Raw genomic sequence first — 20,390 nt, 5'->3', positions numbered from 1 at the left:
TGAATGCAACTGATGAGGATCTCCATGTTTGAAACTGTTTTGGTCTCACAGGGGAGAGACACAATCAACAAAGAACACCTAAGTTAGCAAAGGATGTGCTGTGTGTGCTGTGTCAGACACTTCAGTCCTGGCCAACTCTTGGCAACTCTAAAGACTATAGACCACCAGGTTCCTCTGTCCGTGGGGATTCTCCAGGCAAGAATACTGTAGTGGTAACTGGGTTGCCATTTCCTACTCCAGGGATTCTTCCCAACCCAGGGATCGAACCCGTCTCTCTTATGTCTCCTGCATTGGTAGGTGAGTTCTTTACCACTAGCCCCAAGTTCTTTACCACCTGGGAAGCCCCAAGTAAAGGATAGAGTCATGTGATATTATGGAAGGGGATTAATGCCATCATGGGAAAAATAAGTGAAGCAGGGTAAGAAGATTGGGTGAGTGAGGGGAGAGCAACTTGCAGCGTTAAATGGGATGATCAGGTCCATCTCCTTGGGCAGAAAAGACACTTGCCACTTCTAAAGAGTCTTGGTTACAACCACCACCATCACTTCTTGCCTCCCACTAACTCCTCACCCCAGGGAAATCTGCTCCATAAACGCTGCTTCTGACCAAGCCAGCAGAGCTCTCTCTCCACATCGCCAATCTACAGCCACCTACGGCACTGCGGACACACAATTTCGATGCTGTTGAACACTCAGTGCGTGATGTGTGTTTGTGCCTTGGCCTCCAAACACCGTGGTTTTCTATTTCCTTCTGTTTCTCCTTCAGGTCTCTTCTTTCTCTGCCCAACCTTTAATTGACAGTATTTCCAAGGCCCAACCAGACCCTCAGCTCAGCTCAAGCTGCTTTCCCAGGGGAGTTTCAGCCACATAACACGCTGTGAAGACCAAATCTGTTTTATTTCTGAACTCTGAAGAAATCTACAGGTACTTTTATGTTCATGAAAAATGAAGCCCCTATCCTCCTGCCAGACTTGCTCAGCATAACTAAGTTGCAGAAACCTGAAGGGTCCCCAGGCAGCTCAGTGGAGGATTTAGGGTAGAGCCTAAGGCCTAGGGTAAGAGGAAGAATAGCAGAAGGCTTGTGGTGGGCTGCAGAGACCCTGCAAATATGGTCACGAGTGAAATCCAAGGAGAGAACCTACCAGTGAGAACTCCTTTGGGGTGTGAATGGACATTTTTGATGGTCACGGCCTATTCTGTTCCAACCTTGGAATTGTGGTAAAGGCAGGTTGCCTAGATTGCTGTGAGCACCAGTATTGGGTGTTAGAGAAAGCACCCTTCTCTGTTTTGCTCTGGGCTTATGCTTTCTGTGGTTTCCCCCCCACACACAGCCGTGCTGAAAAGGGGGAGCAGGTGTGACAGCGTGGACAAGGGACCATGTGACTTATAGCAAACCCCAACTTGACCAGGAGGAGCCATGAGTCAACTGAATCCCAAACGCCTCTCAGCAACCAAGCTCTAGTTGTCTGTTTGTAGAAGACACCATGTTTTTGGTTTCTTTTTTTTACTTTTGGCCAAACCATGTTGACTTTTCACCCAGCCACCTAAGTCCATAAGTAACAGTCACCATATTCACAAGGAAATGAGCCACCAGGGCTGAGAGTAAGCAGAAACAGTTAACAATAGGTAATGACCCTCAAGAACCAAAGACATTGGAATAATCAGATCTTGGATATAAGATCTATTCCTGTCCCCAGACTCAAGGAGGCAGAACTTGATTAGCCTGAGATACTCAAGGTAATTCTGCCAGAGATCAGCTTAGGGAAGAGGCAGGTGCACTCAGTATGGCCAATGACTCACAAAGGGAAAGCTTGCCTTTCAAGGAAGGACATCGTTCCTACCTCTTGACATTGTCCTCTGCCTGTGTATCTGGAGCCACCCCAGCCATCATCACCCACATTCCACGCTGTCAGGGCAGAGGGAGGGAAAGCACACGGGTTCATGATAAGGTCGAGACCTTGTAGTGACTCACCCGGTACTGTCCCACCTCCGGGCACCATGTCTTACTGCTTGGCTACTTTCAGTGGTTTTCTGGTTGCTTGCAGCTGAGAGGGCCTTCATTACTGTGCCTTTTTACATACAATATGTTCTTCCCCCCTTTCATGACATCCTTCTTTGCTCCACAAACCCTCCCAGATCTTCCCCCAAAGTGATGTCAGCCAGTCCCTTGTGACTCAGAATGTGATTCCTGGACCACCACCAGCAGCATCGCCTGCCTAGAGCTCTGCTCCAGGGACCCTCACTCCTGAGGGTAGAAGCTGATCCTCAATGATTGCTTGTTTTCTGGCCTATTTTGTATTTTTTTTTTTTTTTCCACTCAAGATCTGACTACAGAGCAATGGTGTGACTTAAGCTCCTTAACTTAAACCTGTTTGACTTACACTGCTGAATTTACCTATTTAACTTGATGCTTCACCCTCCTTTTCATCGTATGTGGCTCCCTTTGTTCAGTACCCATACCTACCCCTGACATTTTGGTATTTTACATTTTGTTGTCTGGTACTTAGGCACAACCTCCTCTGTGGGCCTCAGACCTCCAGCAACTCAGCGTCCCATATAACACTGTGCAAAGAGAGCCATAGAGCATCTCTGCGGGCCACTATCGGCCCAGGGGACACCGTTTTTGTTTTTTTAACTCCCACTTTTTGAAATTTTGTCCCTGAAATTCTATGTGTTACTCTGATCATCCTGAAGAAATTCTGGTATCCCTGGTGGTTCAGAGGGTAAAGCGTCTGCCCGCAATTCAGGAGAACTGGGTTTGATCCCCAGGTCGGGAAGGTCTCCCCCTGGAGAAGGAAACGGCAACCCACTTCAGCACTCTTGCCTGGAAAACCAAGGACAGAGGAGCCTGGTAGGCTACAGTCAGTGGGATCGCCAAAAGTCTTACATGACTGAGCAACTTTACTTCACTCTGATCATCCCGAAGAGATTCTGGTATCTGAAGTTTTTCCTGCATTCAGCTCTTTCACATGATTTCTGAGCTAGTGAGTCAGAAGCGTTGCAATGAAAGGGCGGCTGTGATCAGAATTTCCTTAAAATCTATGGACAATGAAAGGGATGTCCCTGGTGGTCCAGTGGTTAAAAATCTGCCTTCCAATGCAGGGGACATGGGTTTGATCCCTGGTTGAGGAACCAAGATCCACATGCTGCAGGGCAATGAGATACATGTGCCAAAAGTAGAGAAAGCCTGTGCGCTGCAGTGAAAACCCAGTGCAGACAATACATACATAAAAACTGAAAAAATAAAAATAGGGGAGAATTTCCTTACAGAAACATTTAAAACATGGATTTTTAAAAATTGAAGTATAGCTGATTTACAATATTGTGTTAATTTCTGCTGTGCAGCAAAGTGATTCAGTTATATATGTATATGTGTATATGCATTCTTTTTAATTTTTCGGCCATGGCACATGACTCCCTGACCTGGAGTCGAGCCTGTGCCCCCTGCAGAGCTGAGTGGAACATGAGGTCCTAACCACTGGACTGCCAGCGAAGTCCTACACATTCTTTTAAAAATTCTTTTCCATTATGGTTTATTAGATGGTATTAAATATACTTCCCTGTGCTATACAGTAGGACCTTGCTGTTTAGTCATTCCATATATAATGGATTACATCTGCTAACCCCAAAGTCCCAATCCATCCCTTCCTCGTGGCAACCACAAGTTTGTTCTCCAAGGACATGGATTTTTTGAATAAGATGCTGTCGGGCTCTTGGTATCTGCCCTGCATGATGCTCTACCCCAGAAGTCTCAGATTTTGCAAAGTGATACACTGATAACATTTCCCACCCCAGTTTATCCCAAAGTATTATAGCAACCACCATAGGGTTGCCAACGTTTGGTGGAGGAGCAGTTAAGGACATTTTCAAAAGCAACCACGGATCAGTCAGTTTCCTTATTATTCAAGGCTGCTCTTGTAACTTGCCATCAATTCCTGATTCTTACATTGGGGATGTTCAGCTTACTTCTAGTTCCCTTCCTGGAATATCAGGTAAATAAAAGGAACTATGGGATGAAAAAGCCAAAACCAGTCATCTCACTGTCTATCATTGTTAATTTCACTAGAGAAAGATGTTCTTTTTGTTTTGGCTTTTCTTTTTTTTTTAAGGATACAATCCCAGAATAAATAGTCATAAATTGAATACAACTGTCTTTAAAATCATTTATTTAGTTTTTTGGTTGCGCTGGGTCTCCATTGCTGCGCTTGGGCTTTCTCTAGTAGAGACAAGGGGGACCAACACCCCTCTGCGGTGCACAGGCTTCTCACTGCGGCAGCTCTTGTTGCGGAGCACAGGCTTGAGGGGCATGGCTTCAGTAGTTGCAGCTCACAGGCTCAGTAGTTTTGGCTCCTGGACTTCTTTGCTCCACAGCATGTAGAATCTTCCTGCACCAGGGATTGAACTTGTGTCTCCTGCATTAGCGGGCATATTCTTTTACACTGTATCACCATGGGAGTCCTGAATATAATTGCTTTAACTTTCTCCATTATATTTCAGACTGGTGAAAGCTTGATCTTGGCCACAAATTTGGGAAGAGTTGGTTTATTGTTCTTTCTCAGAGGTAGGTACCTCTGCAGGTATGTTTTGTTCTTCCCCTGGATTCTAAGTTTCTCAAAGCTGCCTCATTTGGTAGAAACGGAGCTTAGGAGAGGCACACATCACTTCTGCTTATTCCCACAGATGGGGCTTTGTCTCATGGCCACACTCAGCTGCACGGGAAACTGGGAAACTCAGTCTTTATTCATGGCGACTGTGTATGTCAGCTTGTGGTGAAAAATGAGCACAAACTTGGTGGCTCACAACCACAGAAGTCTCTTCTCTTGCAGTTTCAGAAAACAAAAGTGCAAAATTGTTGTGTCTTAAAGCTGTATTCTCTCTGGAGGCTCTGGGGAGGATCCATCCTTGCCTCTTCCAGCTCCTCATAGCTCCAGGTGTTCCATGACTTGTGGCTGTAAAACTTCAATCTCTGCCTCTGTCTTCATATGGTCCTTCCTCCCCTCTGTATCTATCTTCTGCTTTCTTCTTCTAAAGACACCTGTCACCAGATTTAGGGGCCACTTGGATATTCCAGGATGGTCTCATCTTGAGATCCTTAACTTAATTACATTTGCAAAGACTCCTTTTTCAAATAAGGTCACATTTACATGTTGTGGGGGGTTGGCATGCTGACATGTTTTGGAGAACACACTGCACTCTGTATCCACCACAGACCCTTTTATTAGGAAAAAGGAAGTGCAGACACTGAGGACAGTGGGTTGTCTCTGCCCCATGCAGGATAATGGACATCCCCAGGCACCCACAGAGCCAAGCTTTGCAGAACTGGGAAAGTAGTTGGGAACTTGCAGGTGGCTGAGATTTGAGACAGTGTTAGGGACCGGTTACACTGTCAACCACTCAGCAGCCGCACCTGCCACCACAGCGACCACTCCCCTCTATTTCCACCCCCTCCCTCCTGCCCCTCCCTGCCTGTCAGCATCCTCAGCCCGAATCCCCATATTGATCATGGCTCCCATGGGCTCTTCCATCACAGGCTCCCTGCCATCTGCTTTCTCTCCCTATGTCCCAGGCTGGGCTCTCTGTTAGGCAGGCTCTGAGATGATGTTTAGTGTGTGGTGGGAGTTTTATTAAGATGTGTCCTGGGATCAAAACCTGTAAGAGAAGAGGAGAGGAAGCAGGACTAGCAGCAGAAGCTGAGTTGTGATGTAGGCCCCACCACAGCCAGCACTTAAGTCTGTATTTATCCTAACCCTGGGCCACTTCTCCTTCTATACATATAGCCAAATGCTCCACTCATAATGGCCCACTGGGGGATTTTTCATTAATCTTTCAAGACCACTCATCACTGGGGTTGCCGCACAACCGCCATGCCCTTTCTGCGGGTAGCCACATGCTAGCTGACCCATAAATGGACCAAGCTTTTTCTCTCTCTATCGGCTTGTCCTAAGCAACCCTCCCACCCTATGTAACCTAAGCATGAGCTGGGGGAAAGGCATGGGGGCATGCGGTTTGTTGATTTCATTCCCCAGCCCCCAGTCCTGTTCACGCTTAACCCCAGGTGGACCACTTCCATCTGATGACATAATGCTCTGAGCCTTCCCCACATTAAGGCTTGGGTGGTGCACAAAGTGAAGCCCTGATGCCCGGCTGCGGCCATGTGATCCCAGGGTACCCCATAGGCAAGTATTGTGTCTCTACTTGGGCCCTGCAAAGCGATGGCACAGGATTATTTTCCTAAAGGTGCACAGTTCTCCACTGCAGAAGGTATGGCCTTGCCCCTGGGCCCCAGGGGTCTCTGTTACGGTTCTCCCACCAGGGCTTATCACATGGCATCTTTTCCCGCTGCTGATACCTCCACCATCATAAATTCTACTGAGCCTTAGGACCCAAGTGTTAGGGCTGCTTGCTCTGTATCTCAACCCTGCTACACAGTCCTTCCCTTCTCTGGGTCCTTCTCAAATCTGGAAGCCTTGGACCTCCCTGTTGGTACAGTGGTTAAGAATCCACCTGCCCATGCAGGGGACACAGGTTCGATCCTCGGCCCAGGAAGGTTCCACATGCCTCAGGGCCACTAAGCCTGTGTGCCCCGATGACCGAGCCCATGTGGAGCAATAACTAAAGCCCATGTGACTAGAGTGTGTGCTCCGCAGTAAGAGAAGTACCACAGTGAGAAGCCTGTGTACCTCCGTGAAGAGTAGCCCCCGCTTGCTTCAACTACAGAAAACCTGAGCACAGCGATGAAGACCCACTGTACCCCAGTAAATAAATAAATGGTCATTTTTAAAAAGAAACTTAAAAAAATCTGGCAGCTTTAACGTGGTCCAGTATGTGAGTCAGAGAAGTGTTCCCAGGCTGAAAAGAAGCTTTGCAGAAGCCTAGAAAGTACTGGATTTTCTCCTTTGTGGTGAAATATGCAAAGACACAATGTTTTGTCCTTGACTTTGGATGGACTGTCCCAGTACTCTCTTGACCACTAGACCCTTGAAATTTTTACTGAAATGGAAAGCCCTGAATTTTCATAAGTTTTATATCCTACCCACTGTGATACATGTGAACTATCCAGGCCTTGAGTGTGCTGGGCATTTTTTGCTTATCTGGTTTAATGAATATGGTATCGTTGACTCAGTGGGTCAACCTGATACTCTCCAGGGTGTCCAAATGTCTTCTATTGTGACCTGGGGTTGGAGATGTAACAGAGCTCTGCAGAAAATCTCTAACTGTAGACTATGTCCATTCCATGCCAGGGCAAATGGTTTCTGATCCTCCTTTCTGACTGGGTGGAAAATAACAAGTTCACCAAATCCGTGGCTACATACCATGGACATAAGGCCAAGTATATCCACTCTTTCAAGGACACCACATCTGCCATGTCAGCTACAATCGGAGCTGCGGCTACTTGGTTGAGTTTGTAACACACCTCTGCCATTCTCTGTGATCTCAGTGTTTTTTTCAGTGGACATTAACTGATGAACACGGTGGGGTCACGATGGAGACCACTACCTCCACATCCTTCAATTATTTATTTATTTTTCTCTGCATCCTTTAGATCTTTAAGTGGGACACTAACATCTGCCACTGTCATTTGCCACTGGTACAAACATTAACATTGACCTGCTGCTTTGTGCTGGGGGCTCTTTAAGCTCAACCTGCCACCAGTCATGGGGTCCCACTCCTGGCTGGGCAGATCCAAAGCCTTATCTTTGTGCCAGCTTTCTTGAACCATTCCAGCTACTGATTGTTGCAGGTCAGGTTTCTCAGGAATTAGACTTGGAGACAGTCCAGTGTGCAGGGTGTTTACTAAGGAACACCCTTAGAATCAAAGACCGTGGAGGGGAAGGGGTGGGAACAGGACTAAGTAGAGGGAGAAGTTGAACTGTGATTCAGGCCCACAAGTGTCCTGGCCAATCCCATAGGAGCTAAAATGTTCCTTCAGAGTTGTCTTGCATCAGGCCGAGATGTCCAGGCCTTTGTGTTACACCCATTAATTATTATATATCTTCTCCCTTGTCCCTTGGGAAAGCTCATGACTTGGGCAAGGTGGAACTCCCTTGACGGGCTTTCAATGGAGTCAGCAGCACCCCAGCCCCGGAGTTAACAGACCCTTCTCTGTGGCCGTCTCAGTGTGTATCTGTGTCCACCACAGTGTGGTTTGCAGCTTCTGCTCCCGTGATCATCTCCTCACTCTTTGACCAAGTCTTCTTCATTCAAGTTCACAGAAGAGAATCAGATTCAGCTAGGCCAAGTATCATGGATTGACAGCTGGCTGTGGGTTGGGATGACTTTCGAAGGAATCAGATGCAAAGGAAGCAGGCTGAGCTTTGGGCTCCTAGTGCTCTTTTCTGTACGATGGAGATGTCACCCCCTAATTGTCACAGCACTGCTGGGGAAAGTCAATGCAGTTACCTATGCTGCATGGCTAGTGTACAGTAGGCATGAAACTTGTGTAAGCTTTCTTATACCATTCCTGTCTTCACCCTGAAATCGAGAACACTTCATTTCTACTCATTTCCTTCATTTCAATCAGTTCAACTCAACAAAGGTACACCGTAGCAGCTAAGGTCTGCTGTCTACTCTCCAGGCCTGCTGTCTACTCTCCACGCCTGCTTTAACTGCCTCCCAGATCACCCCAATGAATCCCATCTCCTGATTCACATTGATGTAGTCCAACCCCACACTGGGCCAGGGTTGGTCTGTGTGACCAGTAGAATTGAGCAGAAGGTAGCATGTTATTTTTGCTATTAGGTTATAAAAACACTGCAGCTTCCATCTTGCCCCTCCTCCTCTTTTTCTCTCCTCCCTCCTTCCTTCCCAACCCTTCTTGCCCAGCTCATTCACTCTGAAGAGGCCAGCTGCCACGTCATGAACAGCCTTATGGAGAAACCCACATGACAAGGAAATGAAGTCTTTTGCCAACAAACACAGAAGTGATCTTGAAAGCAGATCCTCTGGCCCCAGTCCAGCCTTCAGCTGACTGCAGCCCAACCAACAGCTTGACTAAAACCTCATGAGAGATCCTTAGCCAGACCACCTTGCTAACTGCTCCCAGCTTTCTGATCCTCATATGAGACTATATGAGTCAATGTTCATTGTTTTAAATAGTTGACTTTGGAGTGACTCAATACCCAGCAACAACTTATGTCCTCCTCCCAACTGCTCTCCACTTCTTCTAACAGAACCATGATTTTCCAGGTGTCTGGGGAGATCCTTATGCTCAGGGAAGATGGTTCTTTATTGCAATCCATAATCAGAATCATGACTTTTTAAAAAAGAGTCATAATTTAATAAAGCAGTTTTGGAAGCTTCCTTCTGCTTGGGCAGTGACTGGCCTACAGTATGAATATCTGACCTGTTTTGACCAAAACAAGGAGGGTAGGAGAGAGCACCACTTCACAAATAAAAAGATACAGGTTTGTGAAGAGATGGCCTTTGCCCTCTTGTCTTCCCCCTCCTCTGTCCTTGAACAGGAACTTAAAGCCTTGAGCACAACTCTCTTCCAGCCATGGAACAACAGGGATGGGAAAAGCCAAGAGAATCATCCACACACTGTCTCTGACATCATCAGGGCAATGGACCAACACTGGGATACCTCACTTCCAGATTTATTCTGTGAAAAGAAATTAAACAATTGCAAATGAATACAATCCTAATTGAATGATCTAAGCTCCTACTATTTTTGGAGCACAGTGCAGAACATTGAGATCAGAGCAGTGAACCAAACGGACATCGTCCTGCCTTGGTAAAGTTTAAACCTTTGCTCAAGACAGAGATAACAATCAAAAATCTGATGGACCCTTCAAAATATTGTAAAAGGAAAAGTAGAGCTGCTACAGGAGGCAAACCACAGGGTCGCCTGATCAAGCCTGAACTTGAGGGCAGCATCCCACTGCAAGTGTCTTTTAAAGGGAGACCAGAAGGGTGGGAGTAGGGGTAGGTGGGGGTAGGAGTTGGCTGGGGGGGGAAGACTTGTCTAATAAGTGTCCCCGAAATAAAAGAATATGAGCTATTTGGGGAAACAGGAAGAGTGGGGGACATGAGGAGATGGAGATTTGCTGACAGCTCGCGTTCTAGGGGGACTCTTGGGCCACTGTAAGAATTTGGGACTTTAGCCTAAGAGCACTAAGAAGTTATAGGAATTTCCAACAGAGCAGGGATAGAATAAGGTTTGCTTTTTCGTTTCTTTATAATTTTTCTTTTAAAAAATATTTTGGCTGTTCTGTGTCTTTGTTGCTGCACGAAGGCTTTCTCTAGGTGGGGCAAGTAGGGGCTATGCTCTAGTTAGGGTGTGGGCTTCTCACTGCTGTGGCTTCTCCTCCCAGGGAGCACAGACTCTAGGGCACACGGGCTTCAGGAGTTGTGGCTTCAGCCTTAGTTGGCCCTCCCAGACCGGGGACTGAACCTGTGACCTTTTACCAGTCTGTACTGGCAGGTGGACTGTTAACCACTGGACCACCAGGAAAGCCCCAGATTTGCTTTTTGACAAGACAGCTCAGGCTGCCACACTAAGAAGGCTGGAGACAGGGTTATCACAGAGTAGGGAGTCATTTGGATGAAGATGATGCTGGAGGGGACTATGGTGGTGACAGTGGGGAAAGAAAAGTGAGTACATTCCAGACACGTTTAAAGGATACAATCACAGAGCCTATCGTCTTACTTGGGTTTCTCTTACCTTGGACGTGGGGTGCCTCTTCATGGCTGCCCCAGCAAAGTGCAGCTGCCGCCCCTGACCTTGGACATGGGGTAGCTCCTCTTCGCCGGCTCCTGCGGCTAACTCAAGTAAGGCGGTAGGCGCTGAGAGAGGGCATCAGAGGGCAGACAGACTGAAAGCACAATTGCAGACAAATACCCAATCTGATCACATGGACCACGGCTTATATAACTCAGTGAAACCAAGCCATGCCGTGTTTCTTGGGCCGCCCAAGCTGGATGGCTCATGGTGGAGAGGTCTGCAGATTGTGGTTCATTGGAGAAGGGAATGGCAAACCACTTCAGTATTCTTACCTTGAGAACCCCATGGACAGCATGAAAAGGCAAAAAGATAGGACACTGTAAGATGAATTCCCCAGGTCAATAGGTGCCCAAAATGCTACTCGAGATCAATGGAGAAAGAACTCCAGAAAGAAAGAAGAGACAGAGCCAAAGCAAAAACAACACCCAGTTGTGGATGTGACTGGTGATGGAAGCAAGGTCCGATGCTATAAAGAGCAATATTGCATAGGAACCTGGAAAGTTACACCCATGAATCAAGGCAAATTGGAAGTGGTCAAACAGGAGATGGCAAGAGAGAACATTGACATTCTAGGAATCAGCGAACTAAGATGGACTAAAATGGCTGAATTTAATTCAGATGACCATTATATCTACTACTATGGGCAAGAATCCCTTAGAAGAAATGGAGTAGCCATCATGGTCAACAAAAGAGTCCAAAATGCAATACTTAGATGCAATCTCAAAAAAGACAGAATGATGTCTGTTCGTTTCCAAGGCAAACCATTCAATATCACAGTAATCCAAGTCTATGCCCCGACCAATAATGCTGAAGAAGCTGAAGTTGAATAGTTCTATGAAGACCTGCAAAACCTTTTAGAACTAACACACAAAAAAGATGTCCTTTTCCTTATAAGGGACTGGAATGCAAAAGTAGGAAGTCAAGAAATACCTGGAGTAACAGGCTTGGAGTACAGAATGAAGCAGGGCAAAAGCTAATAGAGTTTTGCCAAGAGAACGCACCGGTCATAGCAAACACCCTCTTTCAACAACACAAGAGAAGACTCTACACGTGGACATCACCAGATGGTCAACACTGAAAACAGATTGATTGTATTCTTTGCAGGCAAAGATGGAAAAGCTCTATACGGTCAGCAAAACAAGACTGGGGGCTGACTGTGGCTCAGATCATGAACTCCTTATTGCCAAATCCAGACTTAAATTGAAGAAAGTAGGGAAAACCACTAGGCCATTCAGGTATGACCTAAACCAAATCCCTTATAATTATACAGTGGAAGTGAGAAATAGATTCAAGGGATTATATCTGATAGACAGAGTGCCTGAAGAACTGTGGACGGAGGTTCGTGACATTGTACAGGAGACAGGGATCAAGACCATCCCCAAGAAAAAGAAATGCAAAAAAGCAAAATGGCTGTCTGATGAGGCCTTACAAATAGCTATGAAAAGAAGAGAAGTGAAAAGCAAAGGAGAAAAGGAAAGATATACCCATTTGAATGCAGAGTTCCAAAGAATAGCAAGGAGAGATAAGAAAGCCTTCCTCAGATCAGTGATCAATGCAAAAAATAGAGGAAAACAATAGAATGGGAAAGACTGGAGATCTCTTCAAGAAAATAAGAGATACCAAGGGAACTTTTCATGCAAAGATGGGCTCAATAAAGGACAGAAATGGTATGGACCTAAAAGAAGCAGAAGATATTAAGAAGACGTGGCAAGAATACACAGAAGAACTGTACAAGAAAGATCTTTATGACCCAGATAATCGTGATGGTGTGATCCCTCACCTAGAGCTAGATATCCTGGAATGTGAAGTCAAGTGGACCTTAGGAAGTATCACTTTGAACAAAGCTAGTAGAGGTGATGGAATTCCAGTTGAGCTATTTCAAGTCCTAAAAGATGATGCTCTGATAGTGCTGCACTCAATATGTCAGCAAATTTGGAAAACTCAGCAGTGGCCTCAGGACTGGAAAAGGTCAGTTTTCATTCCAATCCCAAAGAAAGGCAATGCCAAACAATGCTCAAACTACTGTACAATTGCACTCATCTCACATGCTAGTAAAGTAATGCTCAAAATTCTCCAAGCCAGGCTTCAACTTCCAGATGTTCAAGTTGAATTTACAAAAGGCAGAGGAACCAGAGATCAAAATTACCAACATCCACTGGATCATCAAAACAGCAAGAGAGTTCCAGAAAAGCATCCATTTCTGCTTTATTGACTATGCCAAAGCCTTTGTGTGGCTCACAACAAACTGTGGAAAATTCTTTGAGAGATGGGAATACCAGATCACCTGACTTGCCTCTTGAGAAACCTGTATGCAGGTCAGGAAGCAACAATTAGAACTGGACATGGAACAACATACTGGTCCCAAATAGGAAAAGGAATACATCAAGGCTATATATTGTCACCCTGCTTATTTAACTTACATGCAGAGTACATCATGAGAAATGCTGGGCTGGAGGCAAGGTGGAATCAAGACTGCTGGGAGAAATATCAATTACCTCAGATATGCAGATAACACCACCCTTATGGCAGAAAGCAAAGAAGACCTGAAGAGCCTGTTGATACATGTGAAAGAGGAGAGTGAAAAAGTCGGCTTAAAGCTCAACATTCAGAAAACTAAGATCATGGCATCTGGTCTCATCACTTCATGGCAAATACATGGGCAAACAGTGGAAACAGTGGCTGACTTTATTTTTCTGGGCCCCAAAATCACTGTAGATGGTGATTGCAGCCATGAAATTAAAGGACGCTTACTCCTTGGAAGAAAAGTTATGATCAGCCTAGACAGCATACTAAAAAGCAGAGACATTACTTTGTCTAGTCAAGGCTATGGTTTTTCCAGTAGTCATGTATGGATGTGAGAGTTGGACTATAAAGAAAACTGAGTGCCAAAGAATTGATGCTTTTGAACTATGGTGATGGAGAAGACTCTCGAGAGTCCCTTGGACTGCAAGGAGATCCAACCAGTCCATTCTAAGGGAAATCGGTCCTGGGTGTTCATTGGAAGGACTGATGTTGAAGCTGAAACTTCAATATTTTGGCCACCTGATGTGAAGAGCTGACTCATTTGAAAAGACCCTGATTTGGGGAAAGATTGAAGGCAGGAGGGGAAGGGGACGACAGAGGATGAGATGGCTGAATGGCATCACCAACTCAATGGACATGAGATTGAGTGAATTCCGGGAGTTGGTGATGGACAGGGAGGCCTGGTGTGCTGCGGCTCATGGGGTTGCAAAGAGTCAGACAAGACTGAGAGACTGAACTGAACTGAACTGAATCACAGAGCACTGGATGACATAATCACAGAACCCTGAAGTTCTGGTGGGGTGGGGGGTGGGGGGTGGCCCCAGGCATTTCTTTTTGTAGCTGAGTGGATGGATGGAGTGCAGGAGCAGCAGGCCTTGGCGCAGACGAGACCTCCGAGGGCAGTTGCTATCACCATTCCTCTCCCTCCTCCCTTTGCTCTCCCTGGACCATCTCAATGGCTTTGCCCTGGACCACTAGCTCTTCCAGGACCAGAGATGCGCCCCCACATATCTCCCCACTGGCAGGGGCACCTGAGCCAAAAATGGGGAACTGCAAATGAGGCCAGATAACCACGCACAAAACCATCTCTGTTTTTCAAGGGTGGGTCAAGGCGGTGGTAGAGATACCAGGAACCCAGCTGTGTGGTTTGGAGTCACAAGGAAGATAAGAGCCTGTCAGCGTTTCATCAATGCAGAGACAGATAAAACAACTGCCTCTTGTGACGAAGTCCAGCAAAATCCCTGCGTGACAAACCAGGCTCCCTCCTCAAATGCTGGGCTGTTTCACAGGGTCTCTGAGCAGTGGAGTCCGAAGCTAAGAGGCTCCGGGCGATCACTAGTGACAGACAGCTGTTGCCCAAGGAGAAGGGTGTCCCCACCCCTGGTTACAGTGACAGTGAAAGCTGGTTTGTTCTGAAGTGCTGCTGTCAAGGGGGAGCTGGGCCTCATGCACCAGGACTGGGACCCAGGGTACCAGGTGCAAGTTTAGGGAAGCCAGCTGGGATGGGGCAGAGGTTGGGGTGAGGACAGAACAGGCAGGCCTCCAACTTGAGCTTTAAAAATTTCTTAAAACTTTTCTTTAGAGCAATTTTAGGCTCATAGCAACCTTGAGAGCAAAGTATAGAGATTTCCCATATACCTGTCCTACATCTGGGCAGCTTCCCCCATGAACCAGACCTATGCATTAGTCACTAGTGATGACCTGCAATGACACATCAGTCCAGTTCAGTTCAGTCGCTCAATTGTGTCTGACAACCCCATGGACTGCAGCACGCCAGGCCTCCCTGTCCATCACCAACTCCCGGAGTTTACTCAAACTCATGTCCATTGAGTTGGTGATGCCATCCAACAATCTCATCCTCTGTCGTCCCCTTCTTCCTGCCTTCAATCTTTCCCCAAATCAGGGTCTTTTCAAATGAGTCAGTTCTTTGCATCAGGTGGTTAAAGTATTGGAGTTTCAGCTTCAGCAACAGTACTTCCAATGACATCCAGGATTGATTTCCTTTAGAATGGACTAGTTGGATCTCATTGAGAGTCCAAGGGACTCTCAAGACTCTTCTCCAACACCACAGTTCAAAAGCATCAATTCTTTGGCACTCAGCTTTCTTTATAGTCCAACTCTCACATCCATACACGACTACTGGAAAAACCACAGCTTTGACTAGACAGACTTTTGTCAGCAGAGCAATGTCTTTGCTTTTTAATATGCAGTATAGTCATAACTATTCTTCCAAGGAGCAAGCATCTTTTAATTTCATGGCTGCAGTCACCATCTGCAGTAATTTGGAGCCCAAGAAAATGAAGTCTGTCACTGTATCCAGTGTTTCCCCATTTATTTGCCATGAAGTGATGGGACCAGATGCCATGATCTTAGTTTTCTGAATGATTAGTTTTAAGCCAACTTTTTCACTCTCCTCTTTTCACTTGTATCAAGAGGCTCTTTAGTTCTTTGCTTTCTGCCATAAGGGTGGTATCATCTGCACATCTGAGGTTATTGATATTTCTCCCAGCAATCTTGATCCCAGCCTGTGCTTCATCCAGTCCAGCATTTCTCATGATGTACTCTGCATATAAGTTAAATAAGCAGGGTGACAATATACAGTCTTGATGTACTCCTTTCCCAATTTGGAACTAGTCTTTTGCTCCATGTCCAGTTCTAACTGTTGCTTCTTGACCTGCATACAGATTTCTCAGGAGGCAGATCAGGTGGTCTGGGATTCCCATCTCTTGAAGAATTTTCCACAGTTTGTTGTGATCCAAACAGTCAAAGGCTTTGGCAGAGTCAATAAAGCAGAATTAGATGTTTTTCTGGAATGCTCTTACTTTTTCGATGATTCAGTGGATGTTGGCAACTTGATATCTGGTTCCTCTGCCTTTTCTAAATCCAGCTTGGACATCTGGAAGTTCACAGTTCATGTACTGTTGAAGCCTGGCTTGGAGAATTTTGGGCATTACTTTACTAGCATGTGAGATGAGTGCAATTGTACAGTAGTTTGAGCATTGTTTGGCATTGCCTTTCTTTGGGATTGGAATGAAAACTGACCTTTTCCAGTCCTGTGTGGCCACTGCTGAGTTTTCCAAAGTTGTTGGCATATTGAGTGCAGCACTTTCAGAGCATCATCTTTTAGGACTTGAAATAACTCGACTGGAATTCCATCACCTCTACTAGCTTTGTTCAAAGTGATACTTCCTAAGGCCCACTTGACTTCACATTCCAGGATGTCTGACTCTAGGTGAGGGATCACACCATCGTGATTATCTGGGTCATGAAGTTCTTTCTGTATAGTTCTTCTGTGTATTCTTGCCACCTCTTCTTAATATCTTCTGCTTCTTTTAGGTCCATACCATTTCTGTCCTTTATTGAGCCCATCTTTGCATGAAAAGTTCCCTTGGTATCTCTTATTTTCTTGAAGAGATCTCCAGTCTTTCCCATTCTATTGTTTTCCTCTATTTCTTTGCATGATCACCGAGGAAGGCTTTCTTATCTCTCCTTACTATTCTTTGGAACTCTGCATTCAAATGGATATATCTTTCCTTTTCTCCTTTGCCTTTCACTTCTCTTCTTTTCATAGCTGTTTGTAAGGCCTCCTCAGACAACCATTTGCCTTTTTGCATTTATTTTTCTTGGGGATGGTCTTGATCCCTGTCTCCTGTACAATGTCATGAACCTCCATCCACAGTTCTTCAGGCATTCTGTCTATCAGATATAATCCCTTGAATCTATTTCTCACTTCCACTGTATAATCCTAAGGGGTTTGGTTTAGGTCATACCTGAGTGGTCTAGTGGTTTTCCCTACTTTCTTCAATTTAAGTCTGGATTTGGCAATAAGGAGTTCATGATCTGAGCCACAGTCAGCCCCCAGTCTTGTTTTGCTGACCGTATAGAGCTTTTCCATCTTTGGTTGCAAAGAATATAATCGATCTGTTTTTGGTATTGACCATCTGGTGATGTCCACGTGTAGAGTCTTCTCTTGTGTTGTTGGAAGAGGGTGTTTGCTATGACCAGTGCGTTCCCTTGGCAAAGCTGTATTAGCCTGTGCCCTGCTTCATTCTGTACTCCAAGGCCAAATTTGCCTCTTACTCCAGGTATTTCTTGACTTCCTACTTTTGCGTTCCGGTCCCTTATAATGAAAGGGACATCTTTTGGGGGTGTTAGTTCTAGAAGAATTTGTAGGTCTTCATAGAACTGTTCCACTTCAGCTTCTTCAGCATTACTGGTTGGGGCATAGACTTGGATTCCTGTGATATTGAATGGTTTGCCTTGGAAACGAACAGAGGTCATTCTGTCGCTTTTGAGACTGCATCCAAGTACTGCATCTCAGACTCTTGTTGACTCTGATGGCTACTCCCTTTCTTCTAAGGGATTCTTGCCCACAGTAGTAGATATAGTGTTCATCTGAGTTAAATTCACCCATTCCAGTCCATTTTAGTTTGCTGATTTCTAAAATGTTGATGTTTACTCTTGCCATCTCCTATTTGACCACTTCCAATTTGCCTTGATTAGTGGACCTAACATTCCAGGTTCCTATGCAATATTGCTCTTTCCAGCATCAGACTTTACTTCCATCACCAGTCACATCCACAACTGGGTGTTGTATTTGCTTTGGCTCCATTTCTTCATTCTTTCTAGAGTTAGTTCTCCACTGATCTCCAGGAGCATATTGGGCACCTACTGATGTGGGTGTTCATCTTTTAGTGTCCTATCTTTTTGCCTTTCATGCTGTTCTTGGGGTTCTCAAGGTAAGAATACTGATGTGGTTTGCCATTCCCTTCTCCAGTGGATCATATTTTGTCAGAACTCTCCACCATGACCTGTCCTTCTTGGGTGGCACTACATGGCATGGCTGATAGTTTCACTGAGTTAGACAAGGCTGTGGTCCATGTGATCCTATTGGTTAGTTGTCTGTGATTGTGATTTTTAGTCTGTCTGCCCTCTGATGGAGACGGATAAGAGACTTATGGAAGCTTCCTAATGGGAGAGACTGACTGAGGGGAAACTGGGTCTTTTTCTGATGGGTGGAGCCATGCTCAGTAAATCTTTAATCCAATTTTCGGTTGAAGGGCGGGGCTGTGTTCCCTCCCTGTTATTAGACCTGAGGCCAAAATATGGTGGAGGTAATGAAGATAATGGCGACCTCCTTCAAAAAAAGGTCCCATGCACATACTGATACACTCAGTGCCCCCAACCTTGCAGCAGGCCACCGCTGACCCACGCCTCTGCCAGAGACTCCTGGACACTCACGGGCAAGTCTGGGTCAGTCTCTTGTGGGGTCACTGCTCCTTTCTCCTATGTCCTGGTGTGCACAAGTTTCTGTTTATGCCCTCCAAGAGTCTGTTTCCCCAGTCCCGTATAAGTTCTGGTGGCTCAGTGGTGGGGTTAATGGCAACCTCCTTCAAGAGGGCTTTTGCCACACCCAGGTCTGCTGCACCCAGAGCCCCTGTCCCCTCAACAGTCCACTGCTGACCTGTACCTCCTCAGGAGACACTCAAACACAGTTCTGTCTGTCTCCGTGGGATCTCTTGGTCCCTGTATGCACAAGGTTTGAGCCCTCTGAGCATCCCTGGCAGATGTGGGGTTTGAATCTAAACATAGTTTCGACCCTCCTATCATCTTTCCGGGGCTTCTCCTTTGCCCTTGGACGTGGGGTATCTCCTCAAAGTCACTCCAGCACCATGCAGCCACTGCTCCAGCACTGGAAAGGAGACTTAGAGGTTACTGTCTCCCAAAGTCCATAGCTTAAATTAGGGTTCACTCTTGGTGTTGTCCATTCTGGATTTGGACAAATGTCTAATGTGTACACCATTACAGTATCACAACAGAGCAGCTGCAAAAATCCTCTGTGTGCTCCTAACCTTTGGCCATCACTGATCTTTTCACTGTCTCCAAGGTTTTCCCTCTTCCAGAATGTCATATAGTTGGAATCACACAGTATGTAGCCTTTTCAGATGGGCTTCTTTCATTAGTAATATGCATTTAAGTTTCTTCTGTGTCTTTTCACATCTTGATAACCTTTTTTTTTTTTTTTAGTACTGAGTGATAGTCCACTGTCTGAATATATCCCAGCTTATTTATCCATTCACTTGCTGAAGAGCAGCCTTCCTTGGTGGCTCAGCTGGTAAAGAACCTGCCTAAAATGCAGGAGACCTGGGTTCAATCCTTGGGTTGGGAAGATCCCTTGGAGAAGAGGAAGGTTACCCACTCCAGTATTCTGGCCTGGAGAATTCCATGGACTGTATCGTCCATGGGGTCTCAAAGAATTGGACACAACTGAGTGACTTTCACTTTCACATTCACTTTACTGAAGAGCATCTTGAACACTTCCAAGTTTGGGCAACTCTAAATGAAGCTGCTATAAACATCTATATGCAGGTTTTTGTGTGAACGTAAGTTTTCACCTCCTTTGGAAGAAATCGCCAAACTGTCTTCCTAAGTGGCTGTACCATTTTGCAGTCCCATCAGCAGTGAATAAACTTCCCTACTGCTCCACATCTTCACCAGCATTTGGTGTTGTCAATGGATTTTGGCCATTCTAATAGGCATGTAAAGATGTTTTGGCCATTCTAATAGGTGTGTAAAATTGTTGTTTTAATTTGCATTTCCCTGATGACATATCTTCTTTGGTGAGGCGTCTGTTAAAGTCTTTGGTTTATTTTTTAATCAGGGTGTTCATTTCCTTATTGTTGAGTTTAAAGAGTTTCTTTGAGTATTTTGTAAAATAATCTTTTTTCAAATGTATCTTTTGCAAATATTTCCTCCCCCTCTATGGCTTGTCCTTTCATTCTCTTAACATTGTCTTTCACAGAGCAGATGTTTTTTTAATTTTAATGGAGTCCAATCTATCAGTTTTTTCTTCCATGGATTGTATCTTTGGTTGCATGCACCTAAAAAGGCATCACCACACCGAAGTCATCTAGACTTTCTCCTGTGTTACCTTCCAGGAATTTGATAGTTTTGCATTTTATACCAAGATCTACAGAACGATCCACTTTGAGTCAATTTTTGTGAAGGATATAAATTCTTTGTCTAGATTGAATTTGTGCAGCACCATTTGTGAAAAAAACTGTCTTTGCTACATTGTATTGCATTTGCTCCTTTGTCAAAGATCAACTGACTATATCTCTGTGGGTCTATTCCTAAGCTCTGTA

The sequence above is a fragment of the Cervus canadensis genome, chromosome 21, assembly GCF_019320065.1.
Source record: "Cervus canadensis isolate Bull #8, Minnesota chromosome 21, ASM1932006v1, whole genome shotgun sequence".
Lineage (NCBI taxonomy): Eukaryota > Metazoa > Chordata > Mammalia > Artiodactyla > Cervidae > Cervus > Cervus canadensis.
Note: the sequence above shows the minus strand (reverse complement) of the source record.